This window comes from Scomber japonicus, chromosome 1, assembly GCF_027409825.1.
Source record: "Scomber japonicus isolate fScoJap1 chromosome 1, fScoJap1.pri, whole genome shotgun sequence".
NCBI lineage: Eukaryota > Metazoa > Chordata > Actinopteri > Scombriformes > Scombridae > Scomber > Scomber japonicus.
In genome coordinates, this window is record NC_070578.1 from 10,568,606 (window position 1) to 10,578,592 (window position 9,987).

The following is a 9,987-nucleotide window of genomic DNA, read 5'->3' on the forward strand; positions in this document are numbered from 1 at the left end:
AAACATTACCATGCATGTGTCCTGGGATGTAAATCTCAGTCTCCAGGGTCAGCATCCTGTGTTTTGTACATCCCACATCCACCCTGAACACCCACCTCCAGCTTCAGTGCAGAATAATACATCAATGATGAATCTTGCTTCATATTGGCAGCTGTGGAAATAATCCAGACAGTAATGCAATGTATTTAAGAAAATAATTTGGTAGTATATAAACATACTGTTTATGAGATATATGGTATGTGTGTACTTCAGTCTGAACAGACTTTACTGACATTGCTTGCGCCTGTTTTTAGCCATACTATGAGTTTCTAAGAACTGCACTAAACAAAATATATATTGTCTGCTTGTAATTTAATTTAAATATATGAAAGATACATTTTTATCAGTAGACTCATAATCTGTAATATTTCAGTCTATTTCGTTAATAGACAAACTAATAAGAAAAAAATTAGAGAATTAGTTCCAAGTACATAACAAACATTGAGTGAATTCAGTTGCTTGCTTGCTAGACCAACACTGGAACAGTGCTAAACTCAGAAAATCTAACACTTTGCATTATAGACACTAAAACGATCCTTTAATAGAGAAGCAGTAGGACAGAAAAGAAAACAAAGAAACATGAGCTACAGGAATTTATCCACTGTAAAAATCCTGAACTTTAACTATTGCTTGGACTCACTTAATGTAAGATGATGTCATGTAACATAAAGTGTATGATGTCATTCCATGATGAATAAGAGTGGTATACAGTATCAGTCAAAAGTCTGGACTCACTTTCCCATTCACTTCAATGAAAAAGTGTGTCCAAACTTTTGACTGCTACTGTTTGTGTATAAAAGTCTTTCTTTTTCTACATCAGCAGGTATTCTAATCTGTCTGTATGACAAGTTTGACTCTATATGCTGCTCTGCTCTGCCCTGTCCAGTCAGGTTAACAGCAGCTGAAGTACTGACATCAGCAAATATGGCTTAGTGTATGTGTGAGCGTGTGTCCATGTGTGTTTACTGTACCAGTATGTGTGTGTGTGTGTATGTGAACGATATCGGCTTCCCCATCTTAAGAGCCCCTCTGAAGCCAGACTAAGTGTTTTTCCAGGATAACAGTGGGATGCACAGGGTTGCACAACTACACGTGTGTGTGTGTCTGTGTGTGTATGTATGTGTGGGTGTCTGCAATATTTTGACTGCAACATAAGGCAGAGAGAAGCTGTAAATAATGCACTGCTTTGTTGACATCCATCTTAAAATGAAGAAAATTACAAATTTCTTCAAATCATTTTGATGAAATATATATATAATCTGTAGGGTAGGCACATTTAGTCTTGATATTGTGTTTATCTATAGTGATGTAGCCATGTGATTATATAGATGTTATGAGGCGACTAGATTTTGCTATTTGCTATTTGGGTGAACAGAGTTAGAGTTCACAGCTACTGCATGTACTGCATAGTTGTAGACAGTAAATCTCAGAAGTCCCACATTTGACACTTTTCCAGTGTTTTATTTGAAGTTTTGATATCCATAAGAAGATATGTTGGTCGTCTTAAGTACCAAAAACCATCTCAATAGAGTTTTACATCTTCTCTTTCGAGCTTCTCTGTGGAGGTCAACCACAACAGGGTGTTTTTTGTCTGTATCATGACACTCCCTTCTGATTAGCTGAGTGCCACAATGCCAGCTCAATCACAGGTAACGAATTGCAGCCTACTGTTGCTAGGTAATACCAGGACTTACTTATAAATTGCAATGGACACCTATGAGGATAATCTTATCCAACCTTTGGAAGGCTGTGTAATGACAAAGTTGCTTCCCGCACAGCGTTTCCTCTGCTCCGCTCTGTTTGCACCCCACCCCCAGTGAGCAGAGGAGAGGAACTAGTGCCACCAGAAATGAAACACATGCACATAAATTAAATAAATATCTTATATATTATATGTCAGGAAGCAAATGCGTCATTGCACAGCAGCCTTCCAAACATATTTTGTTTGTTTTGAGGAGGGGCGAGGGCTGATCCTCCAAGGCTGAGCATATAGTTGTCACATCTCAACCTTACAGAAGTCCAACAGCTTGTTTAAAGACACGGTTTCTGAATATGGGCTGTGTGCTTTGTGTTTTGACAACATGCTCACAGTATTTCATATAGCATCTAAATCTACTTTTCTACAAAATGGGACCTTTAAAAAAAAAACTCATCAATCCTAGTCCTTGGTTTCATTTCAAGAGTGTTTTCAGGGTACTTTGCCTTTGTTAACCTACTGCAGGTTGGGAACCCAGATAGTCACAGTCTTATGATTAGAATTTAAAAAATAAGATAAAATAATGTCATAGACACACTTGCATGCACACATACACACACACACACACACACACATGCACACACACTGCTGTTGCATTAATAATGTTGACCTGGCTCCATCCAGTGAATAATGAAATATAGTTCTGCTTTGATGTGGTAAGATGTGGACCCACCCACACACACACACACACACACACACACACACACACACACACACACTCCTAGACCCACACCTACACACAAATACACACCTTATCTGTCCTGCTGCTGCTCCCCTCCCTGTCCTTGACCCAAGTCTCTCTGCGTGTTGTTTTCGGTTTCCCGGTGTAGGGATGCATGTTAACCTTCAGACTACACACACACACACACACACACACACACACACACACACACACACACACACACACACACACACACACACACACACACATAATTCACAGTGTGACAAGGTGAGTCTATTGTCTCCTCTACTTTCAGTGTAAAAGGACGAAGCCCAGAGAAGCAGAGATGATTATAAAGCCATTATTATTAAAGCCATAATTATCAAGTTTTCAGCTGCAGTCTGGTTTACCTGCTGTTGTACTCATTGTCAGAATGAATTCAAGAGGAAAGACAGGATAGTTGGAAGACAGGAGGTCACATCTCATGCAAACACATGTAGCAGATATGAAATAAGAGAATGCTAAATGCTCCTCAAAGAGATGTCTGCCCTGGCTTCCTTCAAAATCACTAATGTCACCACCCTTTTCACATTCACTGTGTTTTGTGCAACACCGCTGAGGTAAGACGAGCAAGAATGAGAACAAAAACTGCCTCACTGCGTTGAGAAATCTTTTTAAGCTTTTCATTACTGTTCCTTCATGCATGTTCTCCCCGCAGGGCTGAATTGTTATCCCTCCAGAAACCCATCCACTACCCAGGGTTCACTTTTGTGCCAGTCAGTTCTACACGACCAGCTTTACTCGCAATTATACAAAGAAAAGCAGCATTACAGAAATAGCAATGCTAATTTTCAGTCATACCGAGCCCATCGTCTCATTTCCCCTATAACTAATCCGTAAAAACAAATGCATGGAAGCGAGGGAAAAGTGCAAGCATTTAGATTAGGTTAGAGCTTCTAAACCCGTGAGAAACATACAACTGAACAACTGACAAGCTGACCTGGTTTCGCTGACTGTGAGATGCAACCAGAGTGTCCTGATGTCCTATTTCCTTCACAAACATTGTTTATCTCAACAGAACACGGCACTTGATTGATAGCAGTCTTCTTGACTCAGAGTGGAGGCAGTTTATCACGACAGCCTGCTGGTCTGTGTGTGTCTTTGTCTTTTTAATCATGGATCCTGAATTAGAGCTGTATGTAGAGGAAGCTGTTGTAGAAAATTACATTTACATTCTGTATCCAGTCTATGTTAAATCTACCTGCTGAAGTTGAGTCTTACAAAAGAGAATTACATTTGCATTTTTGTGCTGCCTTTTGTTTCTTCTATGTTAACAAAATCCAAACCAACTGAAATACTTTATATCTCTTAAGCAGTGTTCATGGATGCTTCTTGCAGTTATGTGTCTGGATTTGCATCCTTTGTTTTACCTTCTGTTGTTGGTGCTAGTGGTTTGGTGGCTGTTCAGTGCTGGATTTTGGTAAAAAAAAACCTCTAACTTGATTCAAATCTACAATATACTGGGGATATCTGGTGGGCAGGGGATTAAAGCATTGATCTTGAACCAAAAAATGTCTCTAGACAGGGCCCCTCTCCCTACATTGCCTGTCATCTGTTTACTGTCAGTTATCAATAAAGTAGACTGAAACTAATGATTATTTTCATTACTGATTCATCTGCAGATTGTTTTTTCTTATTTTGTCACCTCTTGTCCACATGCCACATATTTTAATGGAATCAAATATTCACAAGAATTTGTTTTTTTTTCTTAAAAATGACTAAAAAAAAACCTAATTGATCATCAAAATAGTTGCTGATCAATTTTCTGATGATTGGCTGACTAATGAATTGACTAATCCTTGCAGCTCTAAAATAAAAGCATTACAAGTGTACATCACATTTAGTCATGTGGTGTGACACAATAGCTTCATATGTCAAGTGATGTTTGTTTGATGATGCCTATACGTGAGACACAAGGGTGACTTCTTGTTTTGCTGCACATATTGGAATGAAGAGAGAGTGTTTTGTTTGATTAAAAAAAACCCTCCCAAATGTACATTCTAGCTTACTGTCAGTTCTTAGAAAATAAAGCATGTTTTAATAGGTCATCCTGACCTAACAATAAGTCCCACCATCTGCCCCTCCTGTCATTCAAACAGCCCATTTCTCCTCAATTTACTTTGGTGTTGTATCCCAGAACATCCTGTTTAAAAAGAAAAACATTACATATTTAAAGGACTAATGGAATTAGACACTCCATAATCATTACATATACAATATTTGGATTTCACTACATTAATAAAATGAAAACAAACACTACAGATCCTTTATGAATGTGTCCAAAGGTTTGAGAAAAACTTTATTCAGATCAACAGGTGAAATATTCATCAGAGCTCTTTCCTCACTACTTTCTCACTTCATTGTCTTGTTCTTACTAACAAATACTAAGGCGTGCCTTTTCAACCTCATTTTCAGAGTGGAGTTTGGCATTTGTATGCTTTGACAGGATTTCTCTTTGTTGCTTGAAATAGCTTGTCGTTGGATTCTTCCACGATTGGGGCTGCGTGTGTTAATCATGTCAGCCTATGACAGTGCTAATCCATTCCTCTACTGGGGATCTGTGCCAAAACTGTATGCTGCTCTGTTTTACTGTGCTGTCTTCACACACACACACACACACACACCATGAAACTTTATCTAATTTAAATAATGAGCCTGTACTCACTGGTATTCTACGACGCTGTGATGATGGATGACAGACAAAGCGGGAGGCGAACAGAGACAGAATGTAATGTCTGTGAAAACTAATTTAACGAACAAAAGAAATGACAGTATTAAGAGGTCACATATACTAGTGGCAGCTGAACTTTTCACAGTTTAATGTAAGGACAGAGTTTTAGTCCAAATACAACACTCTACAGCTATGCTAGCAGCTCTGTGAAGCTGTTTAAGTCAGCAGTGTTTTGAGCTACATGCCAATGTTAGCATGCTAACACGCTCAAGTTTAGCAGGTCTCATTTTCACCATGTTCATCACCTGAGTTTAGCTTTTTTGCATTTTGCTAATTAGCACTAAACATAAATTATGGCTAACAGGAAAATCTGTAGTTTTGCTGCTAGCATGGCTAAAAACAATAGACGTTCTTTGAGTAAATTTAAGTATAATGCTACTGTGTTGCTCTTTCCCTCTCTCATCCTGTTTCCACATCTGCCCAAAACAGCTTATAGGTTTAATGCTATTAGCCTAATATTTCAATGAATAATTAATTGATGCCCTTTTAAAGTCTCCATTTAAGTTAGTGTTTGAAAGGTTGTTTGTCTATGAGTCAAAGTAAAGTAAATGGCCAGTCCTTCAGTTTGTTGCTTGCATTCATTACTGTGGTGGTTTTGCTCTGCACTTGTACATATTGCTTATAAGAGTTATTATGATGGTGTGGTATTGTGTCCTTGCCTGCGGATTTCTGTAGGTGGTAAAATTTCAGCAGTAATTGCTTCTCGTGCTTCCTATGTAGTCTTCCTTCCTTTCTGGGAAATTGTATCACTTCCTCTGTGCCAGACAATTTGACCTAGAAAAGACTCATGTGACACCAGTAATATGTAATATATCAGCCACAGATGAGTAAAACAGGTATTCACTTACAGGTAAATGTTATGGATTGTTACTTGAATCTTTCGTAGGCTAATATAACGTTTCTCTTATTCTGTACATCGTAGACGTTCATGGACAGAGAGGACGGTGGTGAAGGGATGAAGCGAAACAAAGAAAGCAAAGAGAGAGGAAATGGAGTTAGAGGAGAGAGTATGTGAGCGAGAGAGAGAGGAGAGAGAGAAGACAGAGGAGAGTAAATCCTCTTTCCCCCCTGACTTTAATCTCTCCACGGGCTGAGCCTGGCAGTTCAGGCCTTACAGCAGCCGTCAGTCAAACTAGTGACAGCCAGCAGAGCCGCAGGTGGGGGATGGGGACGGCCGGACCTTGTGTTATGTCAGCTTGACTGTCGTGTGTGTTTGTTTGTTTGTTTGTTTATGAAACAAAGAGATGATGACTTTCAGACGGGGTATGGACGGAAAGAAAGATTTCATTTTGAGTTACAGTGTGATGTGAAACATTCAAAAAGCTGACTTTTTTCCTTTTGGAATTTGTGACCCTGTGTGACAGTGAAGCATACCTGCTGTTGCTCCATATCTGTTGTGCTTGCCATTAATTGGTGCACAAGAATCTTAACAAATGTCTATGTTGTTGTTAAGAGTTGCATTAAGTATCAATTTCCTTATCTGTTCAATTATGTATTGTATTTGTTCATTTTTGATATTTCATATTCAGGTAGTTTTGCTGCCATTTAAAATGGAAATGAATCAAATTTGGTTCCACATACTGTTGCTAAATACAAATAATGATCAATTTCACTGTTAAATCAATTAAATGTGAAGTAAACTCATGATAAAATCACACTGAGCTTATGATGACACTGTAAACTGTTGTGTGTCTCGATTCTACAAACCACTGTTGTAGCCAAGAGGAGCCAGCTGACCTAACATGAACACAGTTAACCACATAATAAGCCAGTAGGATAATAGTTAACAGGGAACGTCTACGTGCTTGCATGCTAGCTTGTGTGTAAATAAGATGTGTTTACAGGATTGTAGGGATTTATTGGAGCAGACTGTGTGGTCAGCCACTCAGTTAATGTAAATGTTGGTTGGTCTGCAAGATGGTCAGTCCACCATTTTGGTTGAGACTGAAATATCTCATGAAATTTGTTGCAGACATTCATGGTCCTCAGAGGAGGAATTATAACTTTGGTGATCTTAACTTTTCATTTAGCACCACCATATTAAGGCCAATATTTGAACGTGTCTAATAGTCTTGGGTTTATGACCAAATTCCCACAAAATAAACTTCAACTCCACTTTGTGTTTAGTGATAATTGACAAATGCTACCAAGCTAAACCAAGTTGATGAGCGTGTTTAACACTATGTCTTCTTCACATCAGCCTGTTAGCATTAAACTCAGAACTCTGCTGTGTGTAAGAGAGCTGTTTGTGATCCAAAACTCAGTCCTGACTTTAAATTGATGGTTAAATTGGTTAAATCGATGAGATGATTGTCATTTAAACAAGCCTGAAATTTGTGCTCAACAGCAACAAACATGGCCTTAAATCAATGTCTGCTGAGGTAAATCTATGGCTTACTGTACCAGCCAAGGTTGGACTGAAAATAAGACTGTTACAGGAAAGAAGAGTGACAGGAAGAGTGAGGGTAAGAGCAGAGAGATAGAGTGATTACACGCAATATTGATGGGTGAGATGTTTTAAGGTCACAGGTGACAGATCCAATTATCCAGTCAGGGACAAATGGTGGGAGTACACAGTTCTTATACTCAACATACAAACAGAAGTAACTGCACTAAAAGGATGCATCATTAAGGATAAATAGTATTGCGTGTCCAGAACATTTAATTGTTACTGATAAAATGAAGATAGGTTAAAAGAGAAGCAAGATTGCTGATCTTAATTTTGATAGACTGAAAGATAAAGATAGAGCTCGAGTGTGGGAGACAATGACAAGAAGAGCTAGAGCAGGCAGTGTGAGAGGAAACTAGAAGAGGAATCTGTGTTGGAGGTGTGAGTCAACAGGAAGCAAAGCCCCACTGCAAAGAGATAAGCAATCAGCAACTGATCAATAACACAGCAGAAACCTACACTGTGGAAGATAAACACGGTGAGGAGCGACAGGGAGAGAAAGGATTGAATGTGTGAGAGCACAGGTCTGAACCACACAGTACTTTGTTATATTCAGTAATTGTGTTTAAGGTTTGTAGATGTACTGTGACATGTTTCATTACAGCGCTTCAACGGTACAGTCGTTTCGCATCATCGGATCATCAATACTGTTGCCACGGACAACATAAGAAGTGGGCATGAAGTGAGCATTGCGATGGATGTAATCATTCTTGGGTCTTTTCCATTTTAAAACTTCATATTCATTGTGTGCAAAATGACATGATGAGTTTGATTGATCTTTTCTCGTATCTCAGCAGTTCTTTTTAACATTAAAAGTCATGTTTGACTGGAGAAATCATATGAGGAGCTGCCTCTTGTTCCACCTTCAACATGTGATTGATTTGGCATTTGTGCCACCCTCTGGAAAGTGGGTTTCTACTCAATTTATTTGCATATTTTTGACATTTATTATACTTTAGTCCTTTGACGTCTCCTCAGTATGGGTCACTTGTGATGCTGCTGATCTATGAACTGCTGTTGTAAGGTGCTCCAGATTACAGCGTCAGCCAAATGGCTAAAATGTAAAATGTCCACATAAATATTTGAAAATGCGACTGTGCACAAGGCATAGCAGACAAAAAAAGAAAAAAAAACACATGCACACACACGCACACACACTCAGAGAGAGAGAGAGGGAAGGCGAGAACATGAAAGAAGGAGAGAAGCACTTTCAAAAGGCTGTTTTCCCCCCCCTCCCTCCATCTCTTTTCCCGGCACATGTTCAATTATTAACCGACCTGACGACTCTGCTGGGATGGAGGCAGAGACAGGCAGACAGAAGGCGGGGCAGAACAACGAGATACTTTATCAGGCATCCAGCTGTGACTCGAAATGACCTTGTGTCTCCTCACCTCAGAGTCTTTCTGACAGGGACTGATTGATGGACACCTCAGGCCTGAGCAAAAAACAAACTTTTTACGTCCCAGAAACTAGTACATGAAGATATTTCACTTTTCATCCTCATGAATCTGTTATTTTTGTCTTGGCAGGTTAATAAAACTTACAGTCTCTTCTTGCAGCACTAGTGGCTTATTGAATCCAGAAGTCAGTGGTCTCTTGGTCCCATCTTTACACTGTAGCCTATATTGCAGTAGATTAGATTAAATAAAGCTTTAATGATCCCTGAACTGAAAGCTGCTTGGTGGTTAAATTTATATAAGCGATGAGCCATATTAGAACGGAAACTCTTCAGTATGATTTGTGCAATAGAAACAAAAACACTGTCGGCACACAAATGAGACCCAATAGGACCAAATCAGATTATTTGCCTCATTTAAGACTTAATTGACCAGACATACAGCAGCCGAAATAAGGAGAAGTGAATGACTGGGAGAAAGAATGAAGGAAACAGAGCTGGTCTCCTCAGCCATCTCCACTTTGGTCCCGAGCAGCAGCAGCAGCAGTAGAGCAGCATGACGCTCTGTCAGCCTGCACAGTAACAGCCACATGTATTTTTCATGGACCATACCTCCAGCTCTACTGTGTGTGGCTATATGAAACACTGTCTGGCAATGCGTCAGAGGAACAAAAATAGACCCCTGTCTCTGTCCTGATACTTTTTCTTCTGACTGTTAGAGCGATGTCACTTCTACCTCGTTCATTTTGATTCAGTGTTGATCCCTGAGGAGAAAATTCAGGGTCGGCAGGGTGGAGATTTCAACTCAAAATGTGTCGTTGTGTTGTTTGTCTATGCAGGCATGCACATGTGTGGTTGTGTGAGTGACTGCGGCTGTAGACACAAGCAGAACCTA